General features: G+C 51.6%; 6 non-coding genes across 6 annotated transcripts; 3 read left to right on the forward strand and 3 right to left on the reverse strand.

Moving 5' to 3' along the window:
- Positions 1 to 2,031: 2,031 nt before the first annotated feature.
- Positions 2,032 to 2,195, forward strand: LOC120376132. The gene has a single exon (XR_005587041.1). It is a non-coding gene; the product is annotated as a U1 spliceosomal RNA (small nuclear RNA).
- A 1,919-nt stretch (positions 2,196 to 4,114) lies between these two features.
- Positions 4,115 to 4,230, reverse strand: LOC120375980. The gene has a single exon (XR_005586908.1). It is a non-coding gene; the product is annotated as a U5 spliceosomal RNA (small nuclear RNA).
- A 3,682-nt stretch (positions 4,231 to 7,912) lies between these two features.
- Positions 7,913 to 8,074, forward strand: LOC120376201. The gene has a single exon (XR_005587107.1). It is a non-coding gene; the product is annotated as a U1 spliceosomal RNA (small nuclear RNA).
- A 1,923-nt stretch (positions 8,075 to 9,997) lies between these two features.
- LOC120375981 lies at positions 9,998 to 10,113 on the reverse strand. The gene has a single exon (XR_005586909.1). It is a non-coding gene; the product is annotated as a U5 spliceosomal RNA (small nuclear RNA).
- A 3,703-nt stretch (positions 10,114 to 13,816) lies between these two features.
- LOC120376137 lies at positions 13,817 to 13,980 on the forward strand. The gene has a single exon (XR_005587046.1). It is a non-coding gene; the product is annotated as a U1 spliceosomal RNA (small nuclear RNA).
- A 1,899-nt stretch (positions 13,981 to 15,879) lies between these two features.
- Positions 15,880 to 15,995, reverse strand: LOC120375959. The gene has a single exon (XR_005586890.1). It is a non-coding gene; the product is annotated as a U5 spliceosomal RNA (small nuclear RNA).
- Between the last annotated feature and the right edge of the window lie 1,223 nt (positions 15,996 to 17,218).

The raw sequence follows: 17,218 nt of genomic DNA on the forward strand, positions 1-17,218 counted from the left end.
CAAGAATACTGTGGGACCGTATCAAAAACTTTGCTAAAGTCAAGGAAGAACACATCCATTGCTTTTCCCTCATCCACAGACCCAGTTCTCTCCTCACAGAAGGCAATTAGGTTAGTCAGGCGTGACTTGCCCTTGCTGAATCCATGCTGACCGCTCCTGATCACTTGCCTCTCCTCTAAGTGCTTCAGAATTGATTCCTTGAGGACCTGCTCCATGATTTTTCCAGGGACTGAGGTGAGGCTGACTGGCCTGTAGTTCCCCGGATCCTCCTTCTTTCTTCCCTCTTTTAAAGATGGGCACTACATTAGCCTTTTCCCAGTCATTTGGGACCTCCCCCAATGGCCATGAATTTTCAAAGATAATGACCAGTGGCTCTGCAATCACACCCGCCAACTCCTTTAGCACCCTCGGATGCAGCGCATCCGGCCCCATGGATTTGTGCTCATCCAGCTTTTCTAAATAGTCCCGAAGCACTTCTTTCTCCACAGAGGGCTGGTCACCTCCTCTCCATGCTGTGCTGCCCAGAGCAGCAGTCTGGGAGCTGATTTTGTTCGTGAAGATAAAATCACGAAGGGGGAGGGTGGGGAAGCATTGAGTACATTAGCTTTTTCCACATCCTCTGTCACAAGGTCGCCTCCCTCATTCTGTAAGGGGCCCACACTTTCCTTGACTTTCTTCTTGTTGCTAACATCCCTGAAGAAACCCTTCTTGTTGTTACTCTTAACATCTCTTGCTAGCTGCAACTCCAAGCGTGAGTTGCCCTTCCTGATTTCACTCCTGCGTGCCTGAGCAATATTTTTATACTCCTCCCTGGTCATTTGTCCAATCTTCCACTTCTTCAAACGGCGCTGCCTGCCAGTGCACTCAGCCTCACTTGGCAGGTAACAAAAGGGATCGAGTGGCCGTCCAGTTTCTGGAGAGTGGCTGACAACACCCGACATTCTGCCCTGAGGAGAAACTGACGTGAGACAAGGCAGGGGAGGTCATTCTTGTATTGGACCAACTTCCGGTGGGGAGAGAGCGAGAGAGAAGCGAAATGCAAGCTGCACTCTTTCCCTAGCAGCAGGTGGGCCACGTCGTCTCTCCGATGGCCTGGCTTCCCGGGACGGGACCCGCTACAACTTAGATAATTTTTTACCTCAAGGTTCCCAAGACACAGACAAGGTTTTCATCTCGAGGCCAAAAGACCAAAAACATCAAGACACTTGATCACCGCCTTGGATAGGCCAAGATTTAAAAGTTTATTAGAAAATATTTGAAAATGAACGATACAGAGAGTTGAAACGTCAGCTATTGGTCATCGGGGGTGACATACAGAGCATAGGGCAATTTTAGTTTGAAATGTTTATTAGAAAATGTTTAAGAATAGATACAATTTAGATAATGCTTTCCCAGCCAGAAGGGGTACAGAGAGTTTGTAACATCAGTTACTGGTCATCAGGGGTGACATACAGAGTATAGGGGGATGCTAGTACTTTGGTATTGGACAGCACATAACTTTTATACAGTGTGCAATGTCCCCAATGTGGGGTATACTGTGGGTGAGTTCAAGATACCTTCAGCAAGCAGTGAGGGTACATCACGCATACAACAGTTAAAGACAGTCATAGGTATAAATAAGCAAGCCAGGTAATGGGGATAGAATGACCCTCACATGGCAAAGTTAAGGTCTGTCGCACTCGATCTGAGCACTACACCCCATCTGAGCTCAAAGAGCTGAGCACGCAAGAGCAGCGGCCTGGGCGGGCAGGGGGAGGGGCCCGAGCGGAGGGGCGGAGCCGCGTGAGCAGGTATGCAGATCTGTGTGCGAGCAGAGAATCGTGGGAGCGGACGCAGGCTGCCAGGCAGGGCCCGACTTTGGCACCGGGAGCTCGGGGTGGGGAAGGGACGGTCTCCGGGGGCCGCGTCGGGGCAGCTGTCGGCAGTGGGGGCCGGTGTGGGCGAGGCCGTCGGTGGGGGCGCGGCGGTCCGCCCCGTGTGTTATAAGTGTGGGGCGAGCGAGGGCGGGCGGCGGCCGGGCAGCAGGAACTCATACTTACCTGGCAGGGGAGATACCATGATCACGAAGGTGGTTTTCCCAGGGTGAGGCTCATCCATTGCACTGCGGGTGTGCTGACCCCTGCGATTTCCCCAAATGCGGGAAACTCGACTGCATAATTTGTGGTAGTGGGGGACTGCGTTCGCGCTCTCCCCTGCTGATTGGTTTGAACAACAGACAACTGACAGTGGGCTGTTTAGGCTTAGTGCACTGCAAAGCAGCTTCTTAGGAAAGCAGTTGTTATTCTGGGCCTTTGGGAGTGCTCTTTTCCACAGGCCCTGTACTTCTAGGTATCTTTGTCACACGTTCCTCCTTGTAAGCAAAGCTCAGCTCTGAAACTTTACTTGGGTCTCTCTGTGTTCTTGGCTTTCCCTGGTCTTTTGCAGCTGATCTGCTCTCTAGTCTGCTTTTGGGGGGCTTGGACCGGTGCCTTCCTTGGCTCTATGGGGACCTGCCTGCTCTGCTTCTTTCCCTGCTTGTAGCTTCTTGCCCGGCCCTTCTTCTCGGGCTCTTCCTCCTTTGACGGGAGGACGGCCTGTCCAAAACGCCTGTCCCACCTGGTCTCCTCGTCCAACAGGCAGCTTCGCCCCCTGCCCTGGGGCCGCTTTGGCTTTCGCTGTCTGTTCCTGTCTCTTGGTGGCCACCCTGTCTGTGCTACGGAGACTAGGCTGTCACAACCCCATGCTGGAGGAGGGCTTTCCGTCGCTTGAGGCCCACCCACCGCCTGCCCGAATGCCCTTTAGCTACGCTGCGGGTTAGGGCGGCGTGGCCGTGTCGCCCAGGAGCGGGTTTCCCTTTTGCACACCTCTGACGGACGGAGCTGTTTTGACTTAACTGTTCAGCACGCACCGACCCTCGTGCCTGGGCTGCACGGGGAACGTCGTCGGCGGCTACATCAGTCCGCGCCTTGGTCGGAAGAATTCTTCCGTCCACCTAGCTCCCGCCTTTCGGGGAGGTGGATGGCCGGCACCAACGAGGAAAACCCTCTCCAGGACCCTTCTCCGGGAACAGTGCCCTTCCGTTTGGGGAGATTATGCTGCTTTAAAAAAGAGAAATTGTTTAACTGCCTTTCTCTGAGGCAAGGTTGACTTTGTATTGCTTCCCTCGTGGCTCCTTATAGCAGTTGTGTTCTGAAATCTTTAGGGTTTGACTTCATTTATGATGAAATCTTGCTGTAACTTTATTCTAATTTTCAATGAGTAACTAGACCTGAGCTGTTTGGCGTGTTAGTGGAGGATTGTTTAAAAACCTGGGATTCCACTTTCGGCTGCCTTTCCATTACATTTCCTCTGAAAGCCCACCGAAAGCCTCCACTTCCCACATAACTCTCTCAAACCTGCAGTCATCAGGCATACAGAAGATGCTTACAGTTTCACTCCATACGAGTCCAGTTCCTTGCTGTTTCCTGTCTAACCACTGCACACATATGGTATCCCCTCCCTACCCGGAGCTGCTTCCTGGCTTTTGCGCTCAGGACAGGAAAACGAGAATGGAGAGGTAAGCTGTGCAGGAAACTCTTCCTCAGCTCACTCCACCCCCAAGGGCCTTTCGAGGTCTTCTTCAGACTTCAGGTTTCATTTGATTTCCAAGGTTTATGGGCTCATTAATTAGCCATCTCTCCTAATGCAGGGATCCTACGGGTCAGACCAAAGATCGATGGCCCAAAAGAGCTAAGAAACAGAAATAAAGGTGAGAGCTAGGCGTTACATTCAGATGAGAATCCAGAATCTGACTGTGCCCTGGCATGTTCAACGCTGCCGAAAGAAGGAGCTCGTCAGGTCCCTCTGCTAGCACCCAAATCTGGTGGCTAGTCGGTCTGCTGGGAAATAAGGAAAAGGAAAAGAATTAAAGGAGTCAGGCAATAACAAGGAAATGAAAAGGTTTGTTGAACGGGTTCTGTCTGATTGACTGTCTTCCCAGCTACCCGTCCAAGTTAAAGACCTAGCCCAGTATCCTGTCTGCTGACAGCAGCCAATGCCAGGTGTCCCCTACTATACTTTTTTCATACTATAGAAAAGCTTCAGCCAGTGACACCAGCTCAGGGAGCACTCTTCTGTTTTTCTCACAGCAGACAACAGCCTTGCCAAAGCAAAGCCTTAAAAAATTGGCTACAAACTCATCAACGTTCCTCTCCACGGAAATCTTTAGTAAAAGGCGAAAGATTTATACGAACTGAAGAGAAAGCAGAGTACGTAGAACTCGTGGCAGAGGCGCTGCCGGGGCAACCGCCTACGCTCCCAAAAGTCAGGGTGACGACTCTCCCAGCCCGCTACACCGCTAGCTTTCAGAGGAAATGGAATTGAACCGATTGGCAGCCCGAGTTGGATCATCGGAACCGGGGACACAGGGAGCAAAACCAGCCCCTCGACCAGGGACTCGCTTCGCTGCACGCAATGCACTGTGGCTATGCAAATAAGATGCTCCGGCCGTCTCCGGCGCTCAAAGGAGTCTTTTCTCCGGGCTGCCTCTGCTCCTTCCCCGGCTGGGCGGAGATTGGGATGGGGCAGCTGCTCTCCTGAGACAGTCCCGCTGATGCCCAGGCGCATGGAGGACGGAGCCGGACGAGAAGCCAGAGGGCACTTGGCCCACAGCTAAAACCGAGCAAACGCACACACTTTGCAAAGTAACAGGAGCCGGGATCTCGCACATGAGATTCTATCTGCCGGCCGAGTGCGACCCGCGTTGTACCTGCTGCTTGGTCTGCCTCTGCTGCAAAGTAGCTCGCCTCGCTCAGATCCTTGGGGTTCGCTGAGCTGCAGCTCACCTTGATACACGGGAACAGCTTCAAATCATGGACTATCAGGGTTGGAAGGGACCTCAGGAGGTCATCTAGTCCAACCCAATCCCCAACTAAATCATCCCAGCCAGGGCTTTGTCAAGGCTGACCTTAAAAACCTCTCAGGAAGGAGATTCCACCACCTCCCTAAGGAACCCATTCCAGTGCTTCACCACCCTCCTAGTGAAAAGGGTTTTCCTAAGATCCAACCTAAACCTTCCCCACCGCAACTTGGGACCATTGCTCCTCGTTCTGTCATCTGGTGCCCTGAGAACAGTCTAGATCCATCCTCTTTGGAACCCCCTTTCAGGTAGTTGAAAGCAGCGATCAACTCCCCCCTCATTCTTCTCTTCTGCAGACTAAACCATCCCAGTTCCCTCAGCCTCTCCTCATAAATCATGTCTTCCAGCCCCCTAATCACTTTTGTTGCCCTATGCTGGACTCTTTTCAGTTTTTCCACATCCTTCTTGCAGTGTGGGGCCCAAAACCGGACACGGTACTCCAGATGAGGCCTCACCAACGTCGAAGAGAGAGGAACGACCACATCCTCGATCTGCTGGCAATGCCCCTACGTATACAGTCCAAAATGCCGTTAGCCTTCTTGGCAACAAGGGCACGCTGTCGACTCATATCCAGCTTCTCGTCCACTGTAACCCCTAGGTCCTTTTCTGCAGAACTGCTGCCTAGCCATTCGGTCCCTAGTCTGGAGCAGTGCACGGGATTCTTCCGTCCTAAGTGCAGGACCGGGCACTTGTCCTTGTTGAACCTCATCAGGTTTCTTTCAGCCCAATCCTCCAATTTGTCTAGGTCCCTCTGTAGCCTATCCGTACCCTCCAGCGTATCGACCGCTCCTCCCAGTTTAGCGTCATCTGCAAACTTGCTGAGAGTGCAGTCCACACCATCCTCCAGATCCTTAACGAAGATATTGTACACAACCGGCCCCAGGACCGAGCCTTGGGGCACGCCGCTTGAGACCGGCTGCCAATTAGACGTGGAGCCATTGATCACTACCCGTTGAGCCCGAGGACCTAGCCAGCTTATAGTCCACCTTATAGTCCATTCATCCAGCCCAAACTTCTTGAACTTGCCGACAAGAATACTGTGGAGACCGTATCAAAAACTTTGCTAAAGTCAAGGAAGAACACATCCATTGCTTTTCCCTCATCCACAGACCCAGTTCTCTCCTCACAGAAGGCAATTAGGTTAGTCAGGCGTGACTTGCCCTTGCTGAATCCATGCTGACCGCTCCTGATCACTTGCCTCTCCTCTAAGTGCTTCAGAATTGATTCCTTGAGGACCTGCTCCATGATTTTTCCAGGGACTGAGGTGAGGCTGACTGGCCTGTAGTTCCCGGATCCTCCTTCTTTCTTCCCTCTTTTAAAGATGGGCACTACATTAGCCTTTTCCCAGTCATTTGGGACCTCCCAATGGCCATGAATTTTCAAAGATAATGACCAGTGGCTCTGCAATCACACCCGCCAACTCCTTTAGCACCCTCGGATGCAGCGCATCCGGCCCCATGGATTTGTGCTCATCCAGCTTTTCTAAATAGTCCCGAAGCACTTCTTTCTCCACAGAGGGCTGGTCACCTCCTCTCCATGCTGTGCTGCCCAGAGCAGCAGTCTGGGAGCTGATTTTGTTCGTGAAGATAAAATCACGAAGGGGAGGGTGGGAAGCATTGAGTACATTAGCTTTTCCACATCCTCTGTCACAAGGTCGCCTCCCTCATTCTGTAAGGGGCCCACACTTTCCTTGACTTTCTTCTTGTTGCTAACATCCCTGAAGAAACCCTTCTTGTTGTTACTCTTAACATCTCTTGCTAGCTGCAACTCCAAGCGTGAGTTGCCCTTCCTGATTTCACTCCTGCGTGCCTGAGCAATATTTTTATACTCCTCCTGGTCATTTGTCCAATCTTCCACTTCTTCAAGCGGCGCTGCCTGCCAGTGCACTCAGCCTCACTTGGCAGGTAACAAAGGGATCGAGTGGCCGTCCAGTTTCTGGAGAGTGGCTGACAACACCCGACATTCTGCCCTGAGGAGAAACTGACGTGAGACAAGGCAGGGAGGTCATTCTTGTATTGGACCAACTTCCGGTGGGGAGAGCGAGAGAAGCGAAATGCAAGCTGCACTCTTTCCCTAGCAGCAGGTGGGCCACGTCGTCTCTCCGATGGCCTGGCTTCCCGGGACGGGACCCGCTACAACTTAGATAATTTTTACCTCAAGGTTCCCAAGACACAGACAAGGTTTTCATCTCGAGGCCAAAAGACCAAAAACATCAAGACACTTGATCACCGCCTTGGATAGGCCAAGATTTAAAAGTTTATTAGAAAATATTTGAAAATGAACGATACAGAGAGTTGAAACGTCAGCTATTGGTCATCGGGGGTGACATACAGAGCATAGGGCAATTTTAGTTTGAAATGTTTATTAGAAAATGTTTAAGAATAGATACAATTTAGATAATGCTTTCCCAGCCAGAAGGGGTACAGAGAGTTTGTAACATCAGTTACTGGTCATCAGGGTGACATACAGAGTATAGGGGGATGCTAGTACTTTGGTATTGGACAGCACATAACTTTTATACAGTGTGCAATGTCCCCAATGTGGGGTATACTGTGGGTGAGTTCAAGATACCTTCAGCAAGCAGTGAGGGTACATCACGCATACAACAGTTAAAGACAGTCATAGGTATAAATAAGCAAGCCAGGTAATGGGGATAGAATGACCCTCACATGGCAAAGTTAAGGTCTGTCGCACTCGATCTGAGCACTACACCCCATCTGAGCTCAAAGAGCTGAGCACGCAAGAGCAGCGGCCTGGGCGGGCAGGGGAGGGCCTGAGCGGAGGGGCGGAGCCGCGTGAGCAGTTATGCAGATCTGTGTGCGAGCAGAGAATCGTGGGAGCGGACGCAGGCTGCCAGGCAGGGCCCGACTTTGGCACCGGGAGCTCGGGGTGGGGAAGGGACGGTCTCCGGGGGCCGCGTCGGGGCAGCTGTCGGCAGTGGGGGCCGGTGTGGGCGAGGCCGTCGGTGGGGCGCGCGGTCCGCCCGTGTGTTATAAGTGTGGGGCGAGCGGGGCGGGCGGCGGGCAGCAGGAACTCATACTTACCTGGCAGGGAGATACCATGATCACGAAGGTGGTTTTCCCAGGGTGAGGCTCATCCATTGCACTGCGGGTGTGCTGACCCCTGCGATTTCCCAAATGCGGGAAACTCGACTGCATAATTTGTGGTAGTGGGGGACTGCGTTCGCGCTCTCCCCTGCTGATTGGTTTGAACAACAGACAACTGACAGTGGGCTGTTTAGGCTTAGTGCACTGCAAAGCAGCTTCTTAGGAAAGCAGTTGTTATTCTGGGCCTTTGGGAGTGCTCTTTTCCACAGGCCCTGTACTTCTAGGTATCTTTGTCACACGTTCCTCCTTGTAAGCAAAGCTCAGCTCTGAAACTTTACTTGGGTCTCTCTGTGTTCTTGGCTTTCCCTGGTCTTTTGCAGCTGATCTGCTCTCTAGTCTGCTTTTGGGGGGCTTGGACCGGTGCCTTCCTTGGCTCTATGGGGACCTGCCTGCTCTGCTTCTTTCCCTGCTTGTAGCTTCTTGCCCGGCCCTTCTTCTCGGGCTCTTCCTCCTTTGACGGGAGGACGGCCTGTCCAAAACGCCTGTCCCACCTGGTCTCCTCGTCCAACAGGCAGCTTCGCCCCCTGCCCTGGGGCCGCTTTGGCTTTCGCTGTCTGTTCCTGTCTCTTGGTGGCCACCCTGTCTGTGCTACGGAGACTAGGCTGTCACAACCCCATGCTGGAGGAGGGCTTTCCGTCGCTTGAGGCCCACCCACCGCCTGCCCGAATGCCCTTTAGCTACGCTGCGGGTTAGGGCGGCGTGGCCGTGTCGCCCAGGAGCGGGTTTTCCCTTTTGCACACCTCTGACGGACGGAGCTGTTTTGACTTAACTGTTCAGCACGCACCGACCCTCGGGCCTGGGCTGCACGGGGAACGTAAATCGGCGCGGCTACATCAGTCCGCGCCTTGGTCGGAAGAATTCTTCCGTCCACCTAGCTCCCGCCTTTCGGGGAGGTGGATGGCCGGCACCAACGAGGAAAACCCTCTCCAGGACCCTTCTCCGGGAACAGTGCCCTTCCGTTTGGGGAGATTATGCTGCTTTAAAAAAGAGAAATTGTTTAACTGCCTTTCTCTGAGGCAAGGTTGACTTTGTATTGCTTCCCTCGTGGCTCCTTATAGCAGTTGTGTTCTGAAATCTTTAGGGTTTGACTTCATTTATGATGAAATCTTGCTGTAACTTTATTCTAATTTTCAATGAGTAACTAGACCTGAGCTGTTTGGCGTGTTAGTGGAGGATTGTTTAAAAACCTGGGATTCCACTTTGGCTGCCTTTCCATTACATTTCCTCTGAAAGCCCACCGAAAGCCTCCACTTCCCACATAACTCTCTCAAACCTGCAGTCATCAGGCATACAGAAGATGCTTACAGTTTCACTCCATACGAGTCCAGTTCCTTGCTGTTTCCTGTCTAACCACTGCACACATATGGTATCCCCTCCCTACCCGGAGCTGCTTCCTGGCTTTGCGCTCAGGACAGGAAAACGAGAATGGAGAGGTAAGCTGTGCAGGAAACTCTTCCTCAGCTCGCACTCCACCCCAAGGGCCTTTCGAGGTCTTCTTCAGACTTCAGGTTTCATTTGATTTCCAAGGTTTATGGGCTCATTAATTAGCCATCTCTCCTAATGCAGGGATCCTACGGGTCAGACCAAAGATCGATGGCCCAAAAGAGCTAAGATACAGAAATAAAGGTGAGAGCTAGGCGTTACATTCAGATGAGAATCCAGAATCTGACTGTGCCCTGGCATGTTCAACGCTGCCGAAAAGAAGGAGCTCGTCAGGTCCCTCTGCTAGCACCCAAATCTGGTGGCTAGTCGGTCTGCTGGGAAATAAGGAAAAGGAAAAGAATTAAAGGAGTCAGGCAATAACAAGGAAATGAAAAGGTTTGTTGAACGGGTTCTGTCTGATTGACTGTCTTCCCAGCTACCCGTCCAAGTTAAAGACCTAGCCCAGTATCCTGTCTGCTGACAGCAGCCAATGCCAGGTGCCCCCTACTATACTTTTTTCATACTATAGAAAAGCTTCAGCCAGTGACACCAGCTCAGGGAGCACTCTTCTGTTTTTCTCACAGCAGACAACAGCCTTGCCAAAGCAAAGCCTTAAAAAATTGGCTACAAACTCATCAACGTTCCTCTCCACGGAAATCTTTAGTAAAAGGCGAAAGATTTATACGAACTGAAGAGAAAGCAGAGTACGTAGAACTCGTGGCAGAGGCGCTGCCGGGGCAACCGCCTACGCTCCCAAAAGTCAGGGTGACGACTCTCCCAGCCCGCTACACCGCTAGCTTTCAGAGGAAATGGAATTGAACCGATTGGCAGCCCGAGTTGGATCATCGGAACCGGGGACACAGGGAGCAAAACCAGCCCCTCGACCAGGGACTCGCTTCGCTGCACGCAATGCACTGTGGCTATGCAAATAAGATGCTCCGGCCGTCTCCGGCGCTCAAAGGAGTCTTTTCTCCGGGCTGCCTCTGCTCCTTCCCCGGCTGGGCGGAGATTGGGATGGGGCAGCTGCTCTCCTGAGACAGTCCCGCTGATGCCCAGGCGCATGGAGGACGGAGCCCGGACGAGAAGCCAGAGGGCACTTGGCCCACAGCTAAAACCCGAGCAAACGCACACACTTTGCAAAGTAACAGGAGCCGGGATCTCGCACATGAGATTCTATCTGCCGGCCGAGTGCGACCCCGCGTTGTACCTGCCGCTTGGTCTGCCTCTGCTGCAAAGTAGCTCGCCTCGCTCAGATCCTTGGGGTTCGCTGAGCTGCAGCTCACCTTGATACACGGGAACAGCTTCAAATCATGGACTATCAGGGTTGGAAGGGACCTCAGGAGGTCATCTAGTCCAACCCAATCCCCAACTAAATCATCCCAGCCAGGGCTTTGTCAAGGCTGACCTTAAAAACCTCTCAGGAAGGAGATTCCACCACCTCCCTAAGGAACCCATTCCAGTGCTTCACCACCCTCCTAGTGAAAAGGGTTTTCCTAAGATCCAACCTAAACCTTCCCCACCGCAACTTGGGACCATTGCTCCTCGTTCTGTCATCTGGTGCCCCTGAGAACAGTCTAGATCCATCCTCTTTGGAACCCCCTTTCAGGTAGTTGAAAGCAGCGATCAACTCCCCCCTCATTCTTCTCTTCTGCAGACTAAACCATCCCAGTTCCCTCAGCCTCTCCTCATAAATCATGTCTTCCAGCCCCCTAATCACTTTTGTTGCCCTATGCTGGACTCTTTTCAGTTTTTCCACATCCTTCTTGCAGTGTGGGGCCCAAAACCGGACACGGTACTCCAGATGAGGCCTCACCAACGTCGAAGAGAAGGAACGACCACATCCTCGATCTGCTGGCAATGCCCCTACGTATACAGTCCAAAATGCCGTTAGCCTTCTTGGCAACAAGGGCACGCTGTCGACTCATATCCAGCTTCTCGTCCACTGTAACCCCTAGGTCCTTTTCTGCAGAACTGCTGCCTAGCCATTCGGTCCCTAGTCTGGAGCAGTGCACGGGATTCTTCCGTCCTAAGTGCAGGACCGGGCACTTGTCCTTGTTGAACCTCATCAGGTTTCTTTCAGCCCAATCCTCCAATTTGTCTAGGTCCTCTGTAGCCTATCCGTACCCTCCAGCGTATCGACCGCTCCTCCCAGTTTAGCGTCATCTGCAAACTTGCTGAGAGTGCAGTCCACACCATCCTCCAGATCCTTAACGAAGATATTGTACACAACCGGCCCCAGGACCGAGCCTTGGGGCACGCCGCTTGAGACCGGCTGCCAATTAGACGTGGAGCCATTGATCACTACCCGTTGAGCCCGAGGACCTAGCCAGCTTATAGTCCACCTTATAGTCCATTCATCCAGCCCAAACTTCTTGAACTTGCCGACAAGAATACTGTGGAGACCGTATCAAAAACTTTGCTAAAGTCAAGGAAGAACACATCCATTGCTTTTCCCTCATCCACAGACCCAGTTCTCTCCTCACAGAAGGCAATTAGGTTAGTCAGGCGTGACTTGCCCTTGCTGAATCCATGCTGACCGCTCCTGATCACTTGCCTCTCCTCTAAGTGCTTCAGAATTGATTCCTTGAGGACCTGCTCCATGATTTTTCCAGGGACTGAGGTGAGGCTGACTGGCCTGTAGTTCCCCGGATCCTCCTTCTTTCTTCCCTCTTTTAAAGATGGGCACTACATTAGCCTTTTCCCAGTCATTTGGGACCTCCCCCAATGGCCATGAATTTTCAAAGATAATGACCAGTGGCTCTGCAATCACACCCGCCAACTCCTTTAGCACCCTCGGATGCAGCGCATCCGGCCCCATGGATTTGTGCTCATCCAGCTTTTCTAAATAGTCCCGAAGCACTTCTTTCTCCACAGAGGGCTGGTCACCTCCTCTCCATGCTGTGCTGCCCAGAGCAGCAGTCTGGGAGCTGATTTTGTTCGTGAAGACAAAATCACGAAGGGGGAGGGTGGGGAAGCATTGAGTACATTAGCTTTTTCCACATCCTCTGTCACAAGGTCGCCTCCCTCATTCTGTAAGGGGCCCACACTTTCCTTGACTTTCTTCTTGTTGCTAACATCCCTGAAGAAACCCTTCTTGTTGTTACTCTTAACATCTCTTGCTAGCTGCAACTCCAAGCGTGAGTTGCCCTTCCTGATTTCACTCCTGCGTGCCTGAGCAATATTTTTATACTCCTCCCTGGTCATTTGTCCAATCTTCCACTTCTTCAAACGGCGCTGCCTGCCAGTGCACTCAGCCTCACTTGGCAGGTAACAAAAGGGATCGAGTGGCCGTCCAGTTTCTGGAGAGTGGCTGACAACACCCGACCTTCTGCCCTGAGGAGAAACTGACGTGAGACAAGGCAGGGAGGTCATTCTTGTATTGGACCAACTTCCGGTGGGGAGAGAGCGAGAGAAGCGAAATGCAAGCTGCACTCTTTCCCTAGCAGCAGGTGGGCCACGTCGTCTCTCCGATGGCCTGGCTTCCCGGGACGGGACCCGCTACAACTTAGATAATTTTTTACCTCAAGGTTCCCAAGACACAGACAAGGTTTTCATCTCGAGGCCAAAAGACCAAAAACATCAAGACACTTGATCACCGCCTTGGATAGGCCAAGATTTAAAAGTTTATTAGAAAATATTTGAAAATGAACGATACAGAGAGTTGAAACGTCAGCTATTGGTCATCGGGGGTGACATACAGAGCATAGGGCAATTTTAGTTTGAAATGTTTATTAGAAAATGTTTAAGAATAGATACAATTTAGATAATGCTTTCCCAGCCAGAAGGGATACAGAGAGTTTGTAACATCAGTTACTGGTCATCAGGGTGACATACAGAGTATAGGGGATGCTAGTACTTTGGTATTGGACAGCACATAACTTTTATACAGTGTGCAATGTCCCCAATGTGGGTATACTGTGGGTGAGTTCAAGATACCTTCAGCAAGCAGTGAGGGTACATCACGCATACAACAGTTAAAGACAGTCATAGGTATAAATAAGCAAGCCAGGTAATGGGGATAGAATGACCCTCACATGGCAAAGTTAAGGTCTGTCGCACTCGATCTGAGCACTACACCCCATCTGAGCTCAAAGAGCTGAGCACGCAAGAGCGGCGGCCTGGGCGGGCAGGGGGAGGGGCCCGAGCGGAGGGGCGGAGCCGCGTGAGCAGGTATGCAGATCTGTGCGCGAGCAGAGAATCGTGGGAGCGGACGCAGGCTGCCAGGCAGGGCCCGACTTTGGCACCGGGAGCTCGGGGTGGGGAAGGGACGGTCTCCGGGGGCCGCGTCGGGGCAGCTGTTGGCAGTGGGGGCCGGTGTGGGCGAGGCCGTCGGTGGGGGCGCGGCGGTCCGCCCCGTGTGTTAGACGTGTGGGGCGAGCGCGGCCGGGCGGCGGCCGGGCAGCAGGAACTCATACTTACCTGGCAGGGGAGATACCATGATCACGAAGGTGGTTTTCCCAGGGTGAGGCTCATCCATTGCACTGCGGGTGTGCTGACCCCTGCGATTTCCCCAAATGCGGGAAACTCGACTGCATAATTTGTGGTAGTGGGGGACTGCGTTTGCGCTCTCCCCTGCTGATTGGTTTGAACAACAGACAACTGACAGTGGGCTGTTTAGGCTTAGTGCACTGCAAAGCAGCTTCTTAGGAAAGCAGTTGTTATTCTGGGTCTTTGGGAGTGCTCTTTTCTACAGGCCCTGTACTTCTAAGTATCTTTGTTGTTCCTCCTTGTAAGCAAAGCTCAGCTCTTAAACTTTACTGGGGTCTTATAAGGCTCTGTGTGCTCTTGGTTTTCCCTACTCTTTTGCAGCTGGTCTGCTCTCCAGTCTGCTTTTGGGGGGGCTTGGACTGGTGTTTTCTTTGGCTGCTTGTACCTTCTTGCCCGGCCCTCTTTCTCAGGCTCTTTCTCCTTTGCCGGGAGGATGGCCTGTCCAAAACGCCTGTCCCACCTGGTCCGCTCGTCCAACAGGCAGCCTCGCCCCCTGCCCTGGGGCCACTTTGGCTTTCGCTGTCTGTTCCTGTCTCTTAGTGGCCACCCTGTCTGTGCTACGGAGACTAGGCTGTCACAACCCCATGCTGGAGGAGGGCTTTCCGTTGCTTTAGGCCCACCCACCGCCTTCACGAATGCCCTTAGCTACGCTGGGGGTTAGGGCGGCATGGCCGCGTTGCCCAGGAGCGGGTTTTCCCTTTTGCACACCTCTGACGGACGGAGCTGTTTTGACTTAACTGTTCAGCACGCACCGACCCTCGGGCCTGGGCTGCACTGGGAACGTAAATCGGCGCGGCTACGTCAGTCCGCGCTTTGGTCGGAAGAATTCTTCCGTCGACCTAGCTCCCGCCTTTCGGGGAGGTGGATGGCTGGCACCAACGAGGAAAACCCTCTCCAGGACCCGTCTCCGGGAACAGTGCCCTTCCATTTGGGGAGATTATGCTGCTTTAAAAAAGAGAAATTGTTTAGCTGCCTTTCTCTGAGACAAGGTTGACTTTGTATTGCTTCCCTCGTGGCTCCTTGTAGCAGTTGTGTTCTGAAATCTTTAGGGTTTGACTTCATTTATGATGAAATCTTGCTGTAACTTTATTCTAATTTTCAATGAGTAACTAGACCTGAGCTGTTTGGTGTGTTAGTGGAGGATTGTTTAAAAACCTGGGATTCCACTTTCGGCTGCCTTTCCATTACATTTCCTCTGAAAGCCCACCAAAAGCCTCCACTTCCCACATAACTCTCTCAAACCTGCAGTCATCAGGCATACAGAAGATGCTTACAGTTTCACTCCATATGAGTCCAGTTCCTCGCTGTTTCCTGTCTAACCACTGCACACATATGGTATCCCCTCCCTACCCGGAGCTGCTTCCTGGCTTTTCCGCTCAGGACAGGAAAACGAGAATGGAGAGGTAAGCTGTGCAGGGAACTCTTCCTCAGCTCGCACTCCACCCCCCAAGAGCCTTTCGAGGTCTTCTACGGACTTCAGGTTTCATTTGATTTCCAAGGTTTATGGGCTCATTAATTAGCCATCTCTCCTAATGCAGGGATCCCACGGGTCAGACCAAAGATCGATGGCCCAAAAGAGCTAAGAAACAGAAATAAAGGTGAGAGCTAGGCGTTACATTCAGATGAGAATCCAGAATCTGACTGTGCCCTGGCATGTTCAATGCTGCCGAAAAGAAGGAGCTCGTCAGGTCCCTCTGCTAGCACCCAAATCTGGTGGCTAGTCGGTCTGCTGGGAAATAAGGAAAAGGAAAAGAATTAAAGGAGTCAGGCAATAACAAGGAAATGAAGAGGTGTGTCGAACGGGTTCTGTCTGATTTACCGTGTTCCCAGCTACCCGTCCAAGTTAAAGACCTAGCCCAGTATCCTGTCTGCTGACAGGAGCCAATGCCAGGTGCCCCCTACTATACATTTTTCCTACTATAGAAAAGCTTCAGCCAGTGACACCAGCTCAGGGAGCACTCTTCTGTTTTTCTCACAACAGGCAACAGCCTTGCCAAAGCAAAGCCTTAAAAAATTGGGTACAAACTCATAAACATTCCTCTCCACGGAAATCTTTAGTAAAAGGCGAAAGATTTATACGAACTGAAGAGAAAGCAGAGTATGTAGAACACGCGGCAGAGGCGCTGCCGGGGCAACCGCCTACGCTCCCAAAAGTCAGGGTGACTACTCTCCCAGCCCGTGTCAAGGCCTTTTGGGGCTGATGTCATTTGCATGGTTACACCCACCCCGGATTGCATGATGGGAGTGCTTGTCCAAACGGTCATTTCAGCTGCTGCGATATCCCCAGTCTCTTTGTTATTGGGGCAGGAGTAATCCAGTGTATTTTCCTGTTGATTTTGGATCAAGGACAGAGTAACTGTACCTGGCATTTGAGGCCTGAGAGCGTCACCCTCTCCTGAAAAGTATTCACCATTTAGGGGTATGGGTTCCTAACGGCCGCTCGTGGAGGGAGGTAGAAATGGATGTTTGTTGGTGTCTTGCAGGTGCTGCTGATGTCCTTTCTGCTGTCCCTGTTGTGGAAAGACAGAGGCAGAGGCAGTTTTGAATCTCTTCAAATTGTTGTTAGTGCTGCAGTTGCTCACCCTAAGCTTATGCCGTTAGATCTCTTTCATGGGGTATTTAGTCCTGAGGTAAAAGGTGTGTTGTGAGGGAGTGAGGTACCAAACGTCAGTTGCAGAGGTGGTGCATATGCCACAGAAGTCGTGTGCCCCCCCTGCCCCTGCTCAAGAGTCCAGTATTTCCATAAACCCACCCACTGACCTGTGACTAACAATCGCGCTCTGCTAACTTTTCCAGCAAAACTTTTCTACCAGGTTCTTATGCAGCAGTATATTTCTACCAACTTTAGCTTTTAAGTACCATCAAAGACAACCTGTTTAAGTATAACTAAAATTCCTGCTTCTGCATTGAAGATTTTCAGTGTATACTATAACACCTTATTTAAAAAAGAATAATAATTAAGTCTATTTTTAAACTAAAGAGAAGAAAACCATAAAATATGTGTTTAGAGATTGCTAAAGAATCCCATGGTGCAAAACACAAATATTGATTTTCAATCTCTTTTAACTTGCTATTGTTTGGAACCCATGTGCCTTGTCTAAAGATTTTTATATTGGTTTGGGTGAGTTCTGAAATCAAGAACTGCTAAGTACCGTTCTACTGTTCTTGATTCATGTCACCAGGATTACTACACTTAATTACTCTTGCCCTAATAAGAAAGAGTTTGGAGATCCCACAGCAGCCAAAATCACCATTTGGACAAGCACCCCCATCATGCAATGCGGGGTGGGTGTGACCATGCACATCAGCAACTAAATGCCTTTGC

Source organism: Mauremys reevesii, linkage group 12, assembly GCF_016161935.1.
Source record: "Mauremys reevesii isolate NIE-2019 linkage group 12, ASM1616193v1, whole genome shotgun sequence".
Taxonomy (NCBI): domain Eukaryota; kingdom Metazoa; phylum Chordata; order Testudines; family Geoemydidae; genus Mauremys; species Mauremys reevesii.